This window comes from Rousettus aegyptiacus, unplaced genomic scaffold (assembly GCF_014176215.1).
Source record: "Rousettus aegyptiacus isolate mRouAeg1 unplaced genomic scaffold, mRouAeg1.p scaffold_m13_p_16, whole genome shotgun sequence".
NCBI classification, from domain to species: domain Eukaryota; kingdom Metazoa; phylum Chordata; class Mammalia; order Chiroptera; family Pteropodidae; genus Rousettus; species Rousettus aegyptiacus.
In genome coordinates this window covers 30,189,516-30,208,963 of record NW_023416291.1, presented here as the reverse complement: position 1 = coordinate 30,208,963, position 19,448 = coordinate 30,189,516, and the positions used below count along the sequence as shown (strand labels likewise).

General features: G+C 36.1%; 1 protein-coding gene across 7 annotated transcripts in view; it reads right to left on the bottom strand.

The window, feature by feature from the left end:
• Positions 1–18,600, bottom strand: part of LRAT (lecithin retinol acyltransferase) — a 67,616-nt gene extending 49,016 nt beyond the window's left edge. For 6 of the 7 annotated variants that reach the window (XM_036233647.1, XM_036233650.1, XM_036233653.1 and 3 more), the window contains exons 1-3: positions 18,393–18,600; positions 14,951–15,028; positions 385–439 (exon numbers count right to left, since the gene is read on the bottom strand). The gene's annotated coding sequence lies outside the window, so the exon portion shown is untranslated. The remainder of the gene's footprint in view (positions 1–384; positions 440–14,950; positions 15,029–18,392) is intronic. The other variant, XM_036233648.1, reaches the window with a different exon arrangement.
• Between the last annotated feature and the right edge of the window lie 848 nt (positions 18,601–19,448).

Here is a 19,448-nt window from a genome sequence, read left to right as displayed (position 1 = left end):
CTTCTTCTAATGTTATGTGAAGCTAAATATGTCTCCTTTATTTGTCAATAAATCAAATTTCCCCCATTGTAAATTAGTGGTTGGAAAAATAGATTAGCTCAGCCTTATTATGCTAGTCCCTAGAAATGCCATTTATCTCATGAGAACTTTAACTGCAGGGACCAATTCACCTGTCTACGTCATCCAGGATCAGCACAGGTGATTCTTAGATAAGGCCAGCCTACTGTTCAAGAGTCACAGTAGGCTCCTGTGAGTCTCGGGAGAGTCAATTAACAAGATGTGACAGAAGGACAGGCCTCTGATCCCTAGACCTGCCCTGCTCTCACCCCTATACAGAAAACTATGCTGAGGGGAGCGAGATATAAAAAACTGACTTTGACATACCATCAATAAACTGACGCTTTTGGACAATCTCCAACCATTGCCGTCAGACCAGATGCTAAAGAGAAAAAAAAAATTTAAACAATTTCCTTCTTACAATATAAGGGTTTGTTAAATTCTTATAATATAACCTCAGTGTGGTCCATTATAACAAAGGATTAATTGTCTAACATAGGGTACTATTAGCTCCCCAGAAAATACAGGTTAAAACAATGTCCAGAATTCATAGTTAGAAATCAGTAACTGGAGGAATAATTTGGCAATTAAAAATTCTTATGGAATAGACTCATTATTACTAGAGAAATAAGGCAAACAAATTTTATCACATTTGAATCTGACTGTATTCATTCGATACATTCTTCTAATCTAAATATTCAATTTGTAGAATTAACTATTTTAATAGACAACAGAAACATTAAAATTTACTTAAGGAAATCCTCTTTTAGTTTTGTTTTTTGATAGGAAATCTTCTCTTTGCTCCAAACACCAAAATATAATTAGAAATTTTTAGTTTTCTCCTTAAATAGAAACTTTAAACTTGAACTATAGAGTAGAACAAAGGAACTAACTTTTTTCTTTCTCTCTGTGTATATACACCATCTAGTGGATTTATAATTTAATCAAAAACAGAAGTGAGAAAGATTTCTAGGATCTAATAACTCAAATTATAGACATTGGATAAAAATAATACCTTATAAAAAATTGGCAAGGAAAGTATTATAAGAAAACAATGAGGGTTTGGTATAGAAGAATATCCTGTCTGTACATTAAGTGCATCATTGAATGTTACCTGGATATCTAAGTAGTTGACACATTTATAAAAAGTAAGGAAGGAATCAAGAAACTATACTGTGGGAAATAAAGTTCTCTGAAGAAAGAAGTTAACTAAACTTTCATTTATAACATAAAATTCTTTTACACAAGCATGCAATATTTAGGTGTATTTCACATTATTTAAAGAGCACACCAGCATTCAGCATTTATATGTATTTCACTTTATACTATACGCTCATAGTATTCTAATACTATAAATTACAGGGCCTTAGAAATCAGCTAGTCTACTTTTCTGACTTCACAGATAAAAGAACTGAAGCCCAGAAAAGTTAAGTGATTTGCCAAAGGCCAGTTATGCAGTGGTAAAATCAGAACTTAAACCTCCCGAATCTCAACAAAATGTTTTTGTTTTTTCCCACTGCCCTTTCCTAATAAGGAAAAAATAGTATTCAGAGCAGATGCTAAGTAAAATCCACACAGATAAATATGTAATTTCAACCTCTTATCAGAGAGACTAATAAGGGAACCTAATTTAGATTGGAGAAGTTTTCGCAGGGAATGCATAAAGGAAATACATTTCAGGCAACAGGGAGAATATAAAAAAAGGTGCATATACTTTCTCATTTCAGAGGTGAAAAGGGACAGGGCACGTTAGAGGAACTGAAAGCAGGGCTGGTATGCGGGCAACAAAAAAGAAGTCCCCAAAATGCCCTCAGGAGACAGACAAAGCTGGCCCAACTTGGGGCAAACAGTCCTGGACTGGGTTTTATCCTACATGCAAGGAATTCACAGAAGGAGGCTCAACAGAGAAACCGCGTGCCCATATTTTGACTCCTAATAGATCACTCTTTAAAACATGGTTTTTCCCTCTTGAATGTGTAAACTGTATAGATTATCAAGTTCAATAAAAGGGCATCTACATTAACAATCATCTCCCTCGCAGTCCTGTCCTATGACCACTCAGTTCTCTGTCCCAGACCAAACACCTTCCCTCCCTCCCTACCTCCCTCCCTACCTCCCTTCCTCCTTCCCTCCCTCCTTCCCTCCCTCCTTCCTTTCCTTCTAACAACTGTAATACACACACTGTTCTGCATTTTGCTTTATTCCCTTACTATCTTGGAGCACTTTTCACATTAGCTCACAAAAAGTACTTAGTATTCTATTGCATAGACATACCATTCTTTATTTTAAATCAGTTCTCCATTGATGAGCATTTAGAAGATACATATTTATTTGCGCGCGCACACACACACACACAACACACAACACACAACACACAACACACACACACACACACACACACACATATGCATATACTTTGCCCTTCTCTAAGATACCTGAAAAATAAATTCCCAGAAACAAACATGTGGATCATAAAGGCTTTATATAATTTTAACTTTGATAGATATTGCCAACTGGCTCCCCAAAGGTGTGAATTAATTTATACTCCCACCAGCAATGCAGGAGCACCTGTTAACCTGTACTTCTTACCAATACAATACATTATCAAAAATTTTCAAATTTGCTAGTGGGATAGGTGGAAAATGACATTTCATTGTAGTTCACATTTCTTATGATGAGAACAGATCATATTCATTGCATGTGGAGAATGACTTGAAGCGGGTAAGAGTGAAGTCAGGGAGACCAGCAAGCAGCTCTCACAGTAAGGCGCATCGTAAAGGGCTGTGGAATGGCAGTGGAGATGGTGGGAGGGGCAGATGCACAACATACACTGTACAGGTAGAACTGAGAGGATTTGGCCAAACACTGGATGCGGAGGAGAGAGAGGGAAGTGCCAAGGATGACTCTGAGATGTTTGAATGATGATTTATAGGACCAAAGGACAGGAAACAACTTAAATGGCCATCATAGGGGACTGTCACATCCACAGGACAGAACATAACGTAGCTATTAAAAGGAACTGAGGAAATTAAGAGGAATGAAACTATCATCTATTAGGTTAAAAAAAGTTTAGGATAATATGACTTGCATGCTACCTGTGTGAAAATGGAGATATTGTGTATAATACTACTGTTTGCATTTTAAAAAATGGTTGTATTTAATGTTTGTCTATACATAAAGCAGAGAAGGATTTACAAAAAAAAAAGTGTTGACTTTCTGGAGGGAATTGGCACTGGAAATTGGGGTGGGAAGCTGACTTATCTCATTTGATTTTGTTGTATTGTTTGAATTCTGTACTGCGTGCTTGTACTATCTTTTTAAAAATTAAAAAGTAAACATAAAAATAAAATTATTCATCTTGGCCTCTGCCAACCATGCCACCTCCCTCACCCTTCACCCTTCACCCTCCCACCTGCAGACCACCTGCCCGGCTTTTTCTCTGCTCCTCAGACCTGCACTCATGCCCTGATAACACGGCCCTACTCAACCTCCACTTTCTGAATTAATTCTTCTCTAATTGCTGCTAATGTCTTTTAGAAATGTTTCAAGCCTCATGGGAAAGCTTCTGCCTGAACTCTGTATGGCTGATAATCTTAATCTGTTCCGTCTAATAACAAACTATATCACTGTGACTTTTGTTTATCACTCTTGCTTCCTATCCTTTCCATTCTGTCATCCCAAGTTATCCTTGCCCACAGAAGACTCCAAGTAGCTACTGTATAATGTTTAGGATAAACAGTAGTCTGAGTGAAATTTTAAAAAATAAAATCAAGAAGATTTTAAGGAGTAGAGGCTTGATAGTAGATATGCCCTTTTGACTACTATGAGACCACACACTATAGACATGATCTGTCCTTGACTGACCTTGATCCCTGGGAGCTCTCCATGCCCTAATATAGTTGTTATAGAAAAGGAAGTGTTGAAAATAAATTTTAGTAATAAATTTTTCTATATATTATTGCTACTGACATCTCGTTACATAAAGTATATTTGAAGCAGTATCTGTCCTACTGTCCAACAAGAATCCAAACCCTAGGTTTGTGCATTAAGTAGCAATTTATGTTCACAGTATTAATCTCCAATCTTGGTTCTGTGGAGTTCAGCTACATGTTTTTAATTATTCTATTTCCTCCAAATTCAGAAGATAAAATTTGGGGGGGGGGGAGGGGTGATATTTCCCTCCAACCAAAGTGGGGGAGAATGTAGCCAACTCTTAAATCAGGACCTTTCTTAAAGTGTTTTCCAACACACTTATGAGATCAGTCATAATATTTATATATACTCGAGCACTTTGAAATCTCAAGCTGTTTTAACCAGCTGTCATTTTGGTGTCAAAATCCGGTCATTTTAATGTGAAACAAAGGTCAGCAGAGGGTTTGTCTTATTCTTTTCCTATTAGTGAAATATTTTATAGTTATTGAACTCTGCTTAAACTCTTAATAGTAAGTCCATATTGCATACTCTTGCTGTCTAGGTCAAATAAAATTTTATGATTGTTCACAAATAAAATATATAGAAATAAAGCAAAGTAAAAGCGTCAAATTCATATTTAAAGTATTATCAACAATCAAAAATATACACAACCCAGTAGAACCTATGCAAATTTGGCACTGATTATTAAGAAACATTTATATCTAAAACTGCTATCTAGTACATACACAATGCCAATTCAATTCTTTTTCTGTATGTAAAATAAGATGACAGTTATTTTTTCATCGTTCACTCTACAAGTTACATTTTAAAGGTCATTCTAAATTTTGATGAATTGTTGGCCTTAAAAAAAAGATGTTATTTCTAAAGCTAATTTTGTTTATTGTTTAACCCCAAAATAATTACACACATACATATATTTGGCCAATATCCATTTCTGGCTTTTCCCAGAAATTTGACTCTCACCTTAAAAATTTTTTTACTAATCTGCATCAGGATAATGAATTGTACAAGTTTATTTTATTATGAAAATTAGTCATCATATTAAAGGTAAGGATTTAGAATTAGAATTCTAAATCCATAATTAGAATTATGCATTCAAATCATGACACATGAGGAAAAGTCTGTCAAGGTATCCATTCAGTTCCCTTGGAGTGAGTGAGTGTCAGCGCTCCTGAGTGATATACACTCTCCCAGTACCTATTTTGCTGGCATTTGCATCTAGTTCATTCATTTATTGATTGAACATGAATGTATTGAGTGTCTGTGGTGAAACAGGTACTTCTCTTAGTGCGGGAGAGTTGGTAGTAAATGGTAACAATCACTTGTCCTCTGAGAGTTCACATTTTAGAAGGGAGACACAGACATTAAAGACATGACAAATAATATAACCACAAACAGTGTTAAGTTTTAATGAAAAAAAAAAGTAGGGTAATAGGCTAGAGAGTGACTAGGAGAGGTGCTACTTCAGTTGTAGTGAGAAAGACAGGCTTCTCTTCATCTTTCCTCAACTCTATGTTCAAGTATAGCATTTCTGTATATAAGATTTATTTATTCCCACCAACTATTTTTCTAACGATTAAAGCAATGATATTCCTCACTTGCTGCATCCGGACTCAGCCCCTGGCCACTTGACTGGAAGTGTTTTTGCCAAGGTCACCAGTAACATCCTTATTGCAAAATTCAATGAGAATTTTTGGTTTTTATCTTATTTGACCTCTTTGTTGCATTTGACACCATGACCATTCAATCCTTTTTCGAAATACTTTCTTCTCTTGAATTTTTAAGTCTTCTGTCCTAGTTCTTCCCAATTCCAGAAGATCCTTCCAAGCCTATTTTGAAAGATCCTCTTTTGCAAATCTTTTGCATGTTGACATGAAATTATTATCTATATATTGATGTCTCCTCAGTGGCTCCCTGCTGGATATCTTGAAATGTCCCACAGACTCTCCCTAACCTGCTTCTTCCCCCATGTTCTCTTCCTCCGTGAGCAGCACCACCATCACCTAGTGGTCTAAACCAGATTTCATAATGATCCCTGATGCTCCTCTCTCCTTTGTTTCTCAAATCCAGTGAAGCTCTGTAAATTCAGCCTCCTAAAGGTCTATGATCTGCCTGACAGTGAAAAAGGGGGCATAACTGTTGGAATAGGCATTAAAATGATTTTGATAGTCATTAAAACCATTATTGTCTACTTATTGGAATGACTATATTCTATTTTTGAAAGCAAGGAGTGATCCTCTATTATCCCTGAAGTATATACAGTGGTCATTGCCTGTTGCAATAAAAATTCCAAGGGAGAAATAATTAAACAGAATACATATAAACCACTAACTACATTTATAGGAATTGTCCATGAGGAAAAGGGTACAAAATGCATTCGAGAGCTTTGACATGCCACATAACTAGAAAATCTAATTAAATAAGTTCTAATTCAATCAGTCTGATTCAATAAGCAGAGGAGAGGCGAACAAAACTAACACAATTGTCTTGTTTAAAAACAAGACCCTTATGTAACAGTATTACAAGTAAATTCAGGAATAACAATGTGACATTATTGAAATATCCAGATTATTGCCAGGATTTACTGCAATTAGCTCTCTCTACTTAATATGCATGTGCTTCAGATTATAAAACCAAGTTCATTTGTATGATGAACCAAAGGCCAACACATTGATCGGCTAAAGTTTTCACACATTTTCCACAATCTAATTGCCAACCCAGTACAACCTAATGTGCAAAATTCTATCTGCATTCTAGATAAATTTTAGGGTGAGCTACCTATTTCTTGATTCCAAGGAAAAAATGGTAGAATTTTTTTCCTGTTATATAAGCTATGTTCATAAAGTATAAATCTAAAGGACCATATTGTCATATTTATTGCTAAGGACAAAATATATTTCAGTACAAAAATGTACTTTCCAAAGTACATTATGTTGGTCTATATACCAACACAGTCAATCTCTGAGAAAAAAGAACAAGGCCAAAAGTTCAAGAAAAAAAATATCATTGCTATATTTGATCACTGATCTTTCGAGCAAAATATGATTTGGTTAGGGACTATGATGTGGGGCAAAATATCTAGCAAAAATTGTTAAACCAATGCATTGCCCTTCAATTTCCAACTCATCTGCTTTAAGATTTCAGATCTTTCCTTAATACTACAGTTCGGTCTTCACATGCCTCTATTTGCTTTTATCTCTGTAATGAAATTTTAACCTTCCTGAATGCAGGTGCTTGGTCTATATGGTATTTGCATCTCCTATTACATGCCACGCAACACTGAGATTCACAAAAATGAAAGCCCGAAAACAAATGATTATACCCCATATCACATACTGTGGCATACTAGATCTTAGACTCTGCATTGGTCACAGACCAGGGCCGGCTGCCTCACAACAATTCTCCAGTGGTCGTGCCTGTGTGACACCCCTTCTCTAGTTAAAGACCACTCCTACAGTCACAAGAGCAGGCACACAAACCAAGCTCGTCTAATGAGAGTCCTTCTTCTAGACCTTTAAAAATGATTCTGAGAAAGAGGAGTTTTTTCCTTTGTGACTTCAGAGTTGTTTGGATGTGACTGAGCCTTGGAGCTGCAGCTCCAGCTTTGTGGAGAAGCTGATCCTTACAGCCAACACACAGAAAGCAGAGAGAGAAGCAGTGAAAGGTCAAATGAGCCAGACACCCCTAAAGCCAGCTTCGCCCCTGCTCTTCCCACAATTAGGTTATAAGAGCCAATAAATTCTGTTGACTTACTTTCACTATTTCATCTAAGAATGCCATCACTAAAGCCAGCATTCTAACTAGTACAGACACAGACTTGTACTACTGTAAGGACTCTTGGAATTCATGGAGTCCAAAATCCTAATGCTGGGTATTAGGAAAATGGATTACTTAGAGAGGTTAAGCACCTTGCCTAAAGTGTCACAATGAATTGCTAAGGAAGTGGGAAACTGTGGTAGATTCTGAAGGTTGGCTCACCCTAACTCATTCTAACTCGAACATTTCACAGTCTTCCTGCAGCTAGGGTGCTGGCCTGTGGACTAAGTTCCCACCAAACAGAACATGAATGAGAAATGAGCAATGAGAGGTGGCTGCTGCATACAGGGAGTTTGTATGCTCTGTGCTGGAGCCGCGTAGTTCTTCTGAGACAACTAAGGTGGACTCTGGAACACAGTATCCTAGCTGCCGGAGCAGCAGAACCAGTGTGTGTATATGTGTGTGTGTGTGTGTGTGTGTGTGTGTGTGCGCGCGCGCGTGTGTGCATGTGTGTGTGTGTGCGTGTTTTGACTAAGTAGTATTCAAACTGGTTCTATGGTTCTCCCAAAATTTTGGGGGCCACCTAATAACTTTCAATAAATCTCTGTTTAAACTAGATAGAGTTCTGCTTGAGACTAAGAACCCTGAACTATATAGAATTATAGTACCTGGGAATGGGGTGCTGCAATCTAAAATGTGGGATTGAATTACTGGAGGAAGTGGGGCTTTGAGCAGCAAGCCCAGATACTGAAAACAGAGAGCTGGTAACTCTTATGATTCTGTGATGCAAAATTTTGTCAAATGATCCTATGCTGTATGACAGAAAGTAGACTATGTGCTGTCAATGTACCATTTGAAGAAACAATATTAAAAAATCTGGCCTAGAATGAGGATATTGAGCAGTACCCAGAATTCCTAAATGCCTTCCCAAATTCGATATCACTTAGATATTGTTTTTTAACTGCATCAGAAACTAAAAAACAATGACTTAAACACATTGGGGATTTTATTTTTCTCAAACTTGAGGATTAATGGACACTATAAATGGAGTATCGGTCTATGCAGTTCATACGTTCAAAATGGCAATCTCAAATCATTAAAAAAAATGTAAAATGAGCAATATCCTAAGAAGAGACAGGAGTAGGTCATGTACTGTAGAAATATTTCACTGAGATCACTTTGTATTTTGCTCATGTATATTGTTTTGCAGCTTAAAACATACTTTCATGTTTCTACCCCTCCTCCCCTTCCTCCGCCTCCTTCTCTCTCTCTCTCTCCCTCCCTCTCTCTCAGTGCCCTTTCATTCCCCTCTCCTCTTCTCCCTGTGTCTTTCTTTTAGAACCCTATAACCCTGTAAAGTATTCATTATTCATTATTATTCTCAGAAAAGAGAAAAACCTGGAGCTTTAAAAGTTCTGTACCTTCTTTAACATTAAAAATCAAGTAGAAGACTCATTCATTAGAAGTGGAGCATACCTAGATTTTGCGAGGCCTAAAGCTAACATAATTTATAGAAACTTTGTCATTGATGATTCATAGTGGGTATTCATGAGTTTTATGCTACTTTATTGATGTCAGCATTTATTATCAAAGCAAGAAAGTTAAATCTTTTTTCAATGTGTTCATATAATTCATTATTTTTCATTAATTGGTTTCTATTTCAAATTTATCTGTCTCAATGGATTACTGCTTTTGATGTGATCTGGATATTTGTTACAATTTTTTTTTCTTGAGAGAAGAATATCTATTGATCTCATATAGCAATATATTAAAAATAATTTCACTTTGAGGTGTTATTATAATTACATATGTTTCACTGTCAATTATATTTCTGAGAGGGAAGACCCTCCAGTTTTGACTAGGCGATAATGAGAATTGAATTCTGTTTATATGCCTAATGAATTTTACACACGTAATGGATTCTACATGCCTAATGATTGGAAGAATTTTCCACATATGGACTGGGTTCTGACTGCGCACCTTTGAAACCAATTTCCCTGCTCCCCGCCGCTCCCCATCCCCCGCCCCACTACCCACATATTTCTGGTGCTGGGAGCTAAAGATCACTCACACAGCAACTAAATTTCTGACCTCACCTTCAGTATCATGAAATTAGGTGAACTGGTATGGCTGGGTAGGAATATTCCCGTGGAAGCACAGCCTACACCAAGAAAATTGGCAATAATACACACAGAACAGCCTGAGAGGCCATAAATATACTTGGAAAAGTTTGACAAAAGGGTATTAAAGGTGGAAAAAGATAGTCATCTTGTTGATAAAACATCTTACTAGACGTTTGACTATTGTACAGAGGGGAACTTATGTGCTTCCTCCCTGAACTCTGAACAGGTAACAAAATCACACAGGAGAAAAGATCTCATAAAACAAAGAAGTTAAAGACCCCTTTGCTCCTTGAACTCACGCTACACGTTGGTAGAAAAACAGGACCACTTATTTCATTACAAAATCTGTCCATTACTTTTAATACAACACTGTTTTTAAAAATGACTTAAGGAATGGAGAATATTAGAAATTATCCTAAAATGAGAAATATATCTTATTAACTTGCTATCTGTTTAAATTACATCGCTAACAAGATCACAACAGGCCTTTTAAGCTTCTGAACACATCCTGTGAATGAAGAGATCTTTATCTGTTTCACCAATGGCATCGTCGCTACTTGGTGAAATGCCAGAAAAGTTGGGCTACTTACAGCTTAGTACATACAGTTCACCTTCTGACCTCATACAGGCAGTTATGTGCCATTTTACACATGGCTATGTGCATTAAGTATAATATCTCTCTGAACTAAATAACATCTAAAATACTACTTGGGATGAATAAATTATGAGAATAAAGTGGGTGATAATAAAAATTGATTCTAAGCAAGAAGATGCATATCAGTGGATAAATAATATATATGCCTGCATCATTTGGTAAATGTAATAGATGTGTAGCTTTTAGCAAAAATTTTTAAGAGAAGCAAAAATCTTGGTTACTATGTTTATATCACTGAGAGCATTCTGAGAGTTTTTTGATCTAATTTATTTAACCACATTATGCAATAAATATAAAGAAAATTCCAAGTTCTCAAAACAAAGACCATAAATGTATTATCGCTTTTTCATATTTTTATCTCTAGCATCTATTTAAACAAATGTTTTGTTTCTGGGAGCACAAAACTGTTGAAGGAGCAAGGATTTGAAAACCTGAGAGACCTAGATTTAATTTCTAGTTTAGCTGTGTCTTTTCAGGCAAGTTATTCTGTCTCCCTCTCTGTCTCCCTCTCCTCTTCTGTAAAATGAGTGTGAAAGCTACTTTGGAAGAGAGCTGTAGAGATAGCCCACCTATAAGGAGCCAGTCGCACACCGTAACAGCAATAATGCAGCAGCTGGTACTCAATTAATGTTACTCTTCCTTTCCCAAGTGACTGTTCAGAAACCGTGTGCATTTTGAACTGAATTCCTAGCTGCAAACTATTCAACGTGAAAAACATAGCTGATTCATATTCCATAACCTGAAATGTATCTTTAAAAGCCCCTAGTATCTAAATGATTTGAAACGATATTATTTCAATGTGTTCAATAAAGTTCTCTTAGAATTTCTTACATTTTATGAGCCAGTTAGCTTCTTTAAATGCATATACAAGTGCTGGTTTAAAATCAAGAAGCCAGTTAAATAAAAATATAACCGAACCTCTTAATTCAGGCATAATGTAACTAAACAGCCTACAGTACCATAAAGTCAGCAAAGTAAACAATGGAAAGAGATAGTTGGCCTTGTTTTCTCGGTTAAACATGTCAAAATAGTGCATCTAAAAGTATTTGAAAAATCTGCTTAATTTCCATCTGTTATATTTCTCAGTGGATAACTAAAAGTTCATGTGAAAGTTCATGGTAAGTTCAAATATGTCATATCAGGTCATTTACAGGGGAAAAGTTCGCTGGGAGTTCATTATTATTTTTAAAGACTGAAGTGGAAAAAGAATAAATATATTAATTGAAGTTATTTTATATTGCATTATGACCACTGCATTTTTTAAGCATCATAAATACAAATTATAAATTTTAAAAGACCATATGTAATGTGTAGTGGCAGCAGTGACAGTTATAAGGAAGATGCCTAAGATAGTATCCTTGGGACTGTTCTTAGAGAAGAGGCAGTAGATCAATTTTGGTCATTCTAGATATTACTTAAAGACCCACAGTTGTCACATTTCACATTTGTATTGAATACTTTATTAAAACTACATATCTAAAAACAGTAACACGGAGACAAAGAAAATAAAGGGGAACAACAGAAACAGTACATGGATATGGGAATACCTCATTTTATTGTGCTTCACTTTACTGTGAGTCACAAACACTGTGTTTTTTTGTGAACTAAAGATCTGTGGCAACCCTGTGCCAATTAAGCCTATTGGTGTAATTTTTCCAACCCCATTTGCTTACTTCCTGTATCTGTGTCACACTTTGATAATTCTTACAATATTTCAAAGTCTTTCGTTATTATATTTGTTACGGTGATCTACGATCAGTGATCTTTAAGTTACTATTTTTAATTATCTTGGGGAGACATGAACCATGCCCATAACAGAAAGTGAGTGAACTTATCAACAAATATGTGTGTTCTGACTGCTCCACTGACCAGTCATTTCTTGTCTCTCTCCCCTCTTCCTGGGGCCTCCTATTCTCTGAGACACAACAATATTGAAATTAGGCCAAATAATAACCCTACAATGGCCTCTAAGTGTTCAAGTGAATAGAAGAGTCACATGTATCTCATTTCAAATCAAAAGCTAGACATGATTAAGTTTAGTGAGGAAGACATGTCAAAAGCCAACTAAGGCTGAAAGCTGGGCCCCTTGCGCCAAACAGTTAACCAAAGTGTTAATGCAGAGGAAAGTTTCTTGAAGGAAATTAAAAGTGCTACTCCAGTGAATACACAAATAATAAGAAAGTGAAAACCTTATTGCTGATGTGGAGAAAGTTTTAGTGGTCTGAATAGAAGATCACACCAGCCACTGTGTTTCCTTAAGCCAAAGTCTGATCCAGAGCAAGGTCCTAACCCTCTTCAATTCTATGAAAGCTGAGAGAGGTGAGGACGCTGCAAAAGAAAAGCCTGAAGCTAGCAGAGGGTAATTCATAAGGAATAAGGAAAGAAACCATCCCCGTGACATAAAAGTATAGGTGAAGCAGCAAGTGCTTACGTAGAAGCTGCACGTTATCCAGAAGGTCTAGCTAAGACAATTAATTTAAGTGATTACACTAAACAACAGAATTCAATGTAGACAAAACAATCTTCTATTAGAAAATGACATCCAGGACTTTCATAGCTGGAAAGGAGAAGTCAATGCCTGGCTTCAAAGCTTCAAAGGACAGGCTGACTCTCCTGTTAGGGGCTAAGGCAGCTGGTGGCTTTAAGTTGAGGCCAATGCTCATTTACCATTCTGGAAAACCTGGGCCTTTAAGACTTAGGCTAAATCTACTCTGCTTGTGCTCCATAAATGGAACAATAAAGCCTCGATGACAGCACATCTGTTTACAACATGGTTTACTGAATATTTTAAGCTCAGTGTTGAGACCTACTGCTCAGAAAAAAAAGATTTCTTTCAAACTGTTACTGCTCACCGACGATGTGCCTGATCGTCCGGGAGTTCTGATGGAGATGGAGATTCGTGATGCTTTCCTGCCTGCTAACACAACGTCCATGCTGCAGTCCATGCAACAGGAGTAATTTTGACTTTCAAGTCTTATTTAAGAAATACATTTCGTAAGGTAATAGCTGTCTCTGATAGCGATTTCTCTGATGGATCTGAGCAAAATAAGTTAAAATCCTTCTGGATAGGATTCACCATTCTTGATGTCATTAACAACTTTTGCGGTTCGTGGGAAAAGGCCAAAATATCAACACTAACAGGAGTTTGGAAAAAGTTGATTCCAACCCTCACAGATGACTTTGAGAGGGTCAAGACTTCAGTTGATGAAGTAACTGCAGATGTGGTAGAAAAGCACAAGAACTAGAATTACTGGTTGAGCCTACTAGCCTGGCTCCATATGACAGCCTAGGAAGAGGAAAAGGAATAGTTAGAAAGAAGGGTGAGCAGCACCTACCTGCCTCTAGGTACGGTTCAGAGAAAAAGTGGGAGACAAGTCTAGAAAAAGCCACTGTCTAGTTTGAGAGGGGTCTGGAATGTTATTTATATAGAGATTCCTAATATATACTAGAGACAAAGGTGTATATATTGTAAGCTTCTTATTGGTAAGCTGGCTTATACTGTAGGAGCTTCTTAGAGTCAGGATCTAGAGATTTTTAACAACAACGCCCTGGATGGAACAGAGTAATAAGAAAAGTAATTTACTAGCATGTCCTGAAATTTCAAGGTTCTAGTATAGTGTATTTAGTCCTTAAAGAGAGAGACTGTATTTCTATATTAGATACTGCATTAGTTTCCTAGGGCTGCCATACAAAATATCAAAAAAGTGGATGGCTTAAAGCAACTATTATCTCAGTTCTGGAGACTAGAGCTTTGAATTTAAGGTGTCGACAAGCAGGGAGGGCCATGCTCTCTAATGTCTCTAGGGGAGAATCCTTCCTTGTCCTTTCCAGCAATCTTTGGCGTTCCTTGGGTTGTAGCTACATCACTCCAATTCCGTCTTCACAGGGTCTTCACATTGTTTTCCCTCTGTGTGTGTCTTTCACTAGGTTCAAATTTCTACTTGTTATAAGAACAAAAGTCCTATTGGATTAAGGCTCACCCTAAGGATCTCGTTTTTGACTTAATTACTGCTGTAAAGACCCTATTTCCAAATAAGGTCACCCTAAGGTACTAGGGGTTAGAACTATAACATACCTTTGGGGGACACAATTCAACCCAAAATAGGTAGAAGTTCAGCCTAATAATAAACTAGAGACCATAATAACAGGAGTATAAACATATTGTATATTATTTTAGAGAATTATAATTTTTAAGATGCCAAAAAGAATTCTCCTGAAACTTAGCTATGGATTCTAATAAGATAATGATGGCTAGGATATAAAGGTTGTACTTCACAATACAAATAAAAAGCAATATATGATACAAATTTTAAAAATACAAAATTTAAAATAGCAAAATAAATACAATTTAACAAACAGAAACTAAATTTCTAAAAAGTAGATTATGCCATGCTATAATACACACACACACAATATAGCTTCCTACCGGTCTGGCACCAAAGGCCAATCTGTGAATATGCCGCCAGTACTCTGAGCACCGCATTCAATGAGATGACCTGCAAAGCTGCAAAGCAAACAAACAAACAAACAAAAATAGCATTAATATGGTTAGCAAAATTTTTAATACCTGCCCAAATAGAAAATAATAGGTTGTAAATAAAACTCTATTTTTGAAGGTATTGCATAAAAGCGGAGGAAAAAACTTGATGACTTTGCATGGTGCCCTTTTATTTTTGTTTGTGTTGATAAAGTAAGCTAATGATACAGAAAGGCTAGCTTCGAATAATAGAAAAAACACTGGTTTAAGAATCACAAGAACCTAAGCCAAGCGACAGACTGAGCGAATGGGGCTATGTGGTTGCCTCAATGGTGGGAAATAATTAGTACTAGACTTAATGCTGCTCTGGTCCTGTTTAATAAATCTTAAAAACAAGACCAAAAAGGATGAAACCATTTCAAAGTAACTTATCATATTCCAAGATAAAGCTCAAAAATATTTACAGGAATATGAAAATATCCAACAACCAGCAAGGTAAAATTCACAATGTCTGACATCTATTCCAAAATTGTCAGGCATGCAAAAATGGCCATGTGACCCACACTGAGAGAAAAATCTATCAGTTGAAACAGACCCATACCCGACTCAGATGTTAAAATAAATGGTCATTAAAATATAGGTAGACATTTCTACAACTGAGCTTAATGTGTTGAAAAAAAAACATATAATAGATCCAAAATAAAAGCACAAAATATCAAAATTTGAACTTCTAATGAAGGAAACTATCAGTCTGAGATGGAAAAAACAAAACAAAACACTGATAATGATCATTGAAAATTAGACATTGCAGAAAAAAAGGTTACTTAACTTGCGAACATATCAATAGAAACTTTCCAAAAGTTTCATGGAGAGAAAAATAATTCAAAAAATTAAGAGAGAATCAGTGAGCTGTCGAACAACTTTAAGTGGCTGGAGTCCCAGAGAAGGGAGAGGGACACAAAAAATATTTGAAGAAATAAAAGCTAAAATATTTTTCAACTTGCTGAAACTATAAATTCGCAGATGGAAGATCACAAACACCAAGCACAAGAAACATCAAAAAAGGCACATCATAATAAAATTGCTCAAAGCCAGAGATAGAGAAAATCTGAAAACGAGGCAACAAAAGAAAGATATGTTACATAAAGAAATATGATGACAGCAAACTTCTCATTAGAAGCAATGCTGAGAAGGCAGTAGAGCAACAACTTTAAAGTATTGAAAGAAAAAAACTGTCAACTTTGAATTCTATACTCGGGGAAAATACTTTTCAAAAACAAGCGAAATAAAGACTTTGCCAGACATACAACAGTAGAAAGAATCATCACCAGCAGAACTGCATTATAAAACTAAAAGTTACACGAAGTGCCTCAGACAGAAGAAAAATGGTACTAGATGGAAACATTGATCCACACAGCACCAGAATGTTGACTAAGGTAAAATTTAAGTAACAATAAACTACAACATAATACTAAATAATAACGATGTATTGTTGGGTTTATAACACATGTAGAAATAAAATGTATGGAAATAAAAGGTAGGAGGAGAGAAATAGAAGTATACGATTGGAGGCACTGAGATGCCACCACATCTCTTATGCTCTGCATCCAGGCCTCTTTTGGACATTAAAGGTTGACTGATGCAAAATATATACGTATGACTGTAAAGTTCTTATATTCTGTATAAAATAGTACAGTATCCTTGAAAGTAAAGTGCCATGTTGAAGAAGTATACAACAAACACTAAAGCCACCACTAAAATAACAAAACAGTGTTATAGCTAATAAGCCAATAAGTGAGATAACATGGACTTATTAAAAAATACACACATGCGTTACTCTCAAATAAGGCAGAAAAAGAGAAAATGGGGAATAAATAATTAGATAAAACAAACAGAAAACAAATAAGATGACAGATTTAAACCTAACTGTATCAACAGTCATATTAAAATTAAAGATCTAAATGCCCTAACTAAAAGGCACAGATTCTCAGAGTATGCAAAAAAAGCAAAACTCGAAAGAGAGTGGGCATAGCTACATTAGTATCAGACAAGGTAGATTTCAGAGCAAAGCCTACTATAAAGAAAAGAAAAGGTCATTTCATAACGATAAAGGGTCATTTCATCAGAAGACATAACAAATACCATTGTGAATAACAGGTGCTGACTAGAGCACTAACTGCGAAGGAGGGGAGGGAGCACCCCTATGTGCACTCCACATATTCAGAGTGGAAGAAGCAGGTAAGAAGAGCAGAGCATACTTTGTGAAAGTTCCCTGCCCCCGAGATCTTACTGGTGCAGAGGGGAGAAGAAATGGAGTATTGAGGATCCCTAATTTAAGAAAACATAAAAGCTAAAATTTTATTCGACACAGGTCAGAATATAAACCAACTCTGTAAATTGGTTATTTCATCATCTATGTCCATTCACACACACACACACACACACACACACACACACAATGTTCAGTAATGTGGTTTGGTTTGGTTTTGTTTAAAGCAAATCACCTGTCAGCCTCTATGGTTATGAAAACATATATAATATTTGGGTTCTGAAATAAAAACCTTCACCTTGTCTTTTTTAAATGTAAATTAATTTCTAAAATGTCAGACTAAACCTAAATGTTTTTCCAGTTATAAATCACCAAAAAAAATAGATCAGCAGAGGAAAAAAACTGCTCATTATTATGTCACAAATGAATAGAAATGTATTAGTGCTACCTTGTGGTAAACCTCACACTTTATAAAATTTTATACAAACAACGGGCTACATTTATTGCTTAAAAAAATAAATCACAGCTTTTACCTTGCAAATATTCTTCTGAATCCCTTATTGTATCAGGACCACTCTGAAAACAAGTTTGACATCTTATATTCAGGAGCCCCAGTAACCACACATGGCAGGTGCTCATAAATGTTTAATTTACTCTTGTGAGCCGACTGTGCCTATGATTCTCTAATATTTAAAACCAGAAGAACTTATCATAAAGAAGTAATCAAGATACGACACAAAGATTTAACTATAAGGATATCCACTGTAGCTTATTCAAAAGAGTAAAAAAATTGGACCCAACATATATGCTCAATTATAAGTTGGTTAGATCATTTGTACCATGTACTAGAAACACGGCCATTAAAAATGATGTTTTGAAAAACATCAAATGATATTTATTGTTCAAAGTGCATTATTTTAAAAATCAGATTATTAGGTGATAATCATAGTATAATCTCATTGAGACGTATCAACTGTAATTTTCATGTTTATAGTCAATATTGTTGTGATACCACAGGAAAACAGGAGGGACTTCTTGCAGCCCCACCGTCTGGATTTGGTTCAGATGCTGAGACTGACGATAATGCCACATACACATACTAAGAGTATAAGAAAGGTTTACTTATTAGTCGATGAGGTTTCCTGGGGAGAGCAAGGAAGTCTCCCAAGTAGGTCCAAAATTGGCTTGAAGAGCAGGGAAGAAGACTGGCTTGAATTTTTCTGCAATTAAGAGGTATGCTGGGGTGAGGGTTCCCATGTGTGAGCCAGAGCTGATATGTTTTGAACTTCTCACTGGAGCCAAGGGAGGAAGCAAAGGTCTTTCTTATCAACGTGCTAAATGTAGAGAAGAGGAAGAGAGAGTGGTGAGGCAGCAATCAAACATCAAAAATGGATCCAGGCTTTTCATTACACACATATAATAATAGTTTATATATGAAGTATATGTGTGTACGTTCGTGTATAGACGGCTGAAAGGATATACACCAAAATGGTCACTGTAGTTATATGTAGTGGGATTGTTATTGCATTTTACTTTCTCTTTTTGATTAACCATATTTTAAAAAATGACCTTGCATTACTAGAGGACATAGCAGTGACCAACCAACAAAAGAGAGTCCCAGTCCTCGTGCAGCTTTTGGCTTGGAAGGACCAGAGAGACACAGTGTTGAGTGGTTACAGCATGGGTCTAGCGCTCAGTGGCCCTGGGAGCCCAGACCCCTCTGTGTTTTTGGGTTTCCACACACGGTCATGTAAACTACGTGGCCAACACATGGGGCCGCCCTACATGGGTTCACATGAGGATTAAATGAGCTGCCTGCCACATAGTGTTAAACACAGAAAACCATTCCAAACATTTTTAAACTAGTTAATTCATAACAATTTGCAGATGTTATTCAACATAAAAAGTGAATAATGCCAACTTTGCCCCTAAGGAAACATTTCTGTGCCACAAATAAAATTTTAGATTTCTACAAATAACAAAGTACAAGTGACAAGTGATTTTCCTTTAAAATAAATCTCCTTGTCCATATTATTTTATTGTGTAAATAATTTCTTATTATAAAAGTAATACTTGCTCATCAAAGAATATTTGAAAAGTAAAACAAGAGAGAGATAGAGAAGAAATTACTTATTAAGCCACTATGAACCATAGCAGCTGATATAAATCCTATCCTGA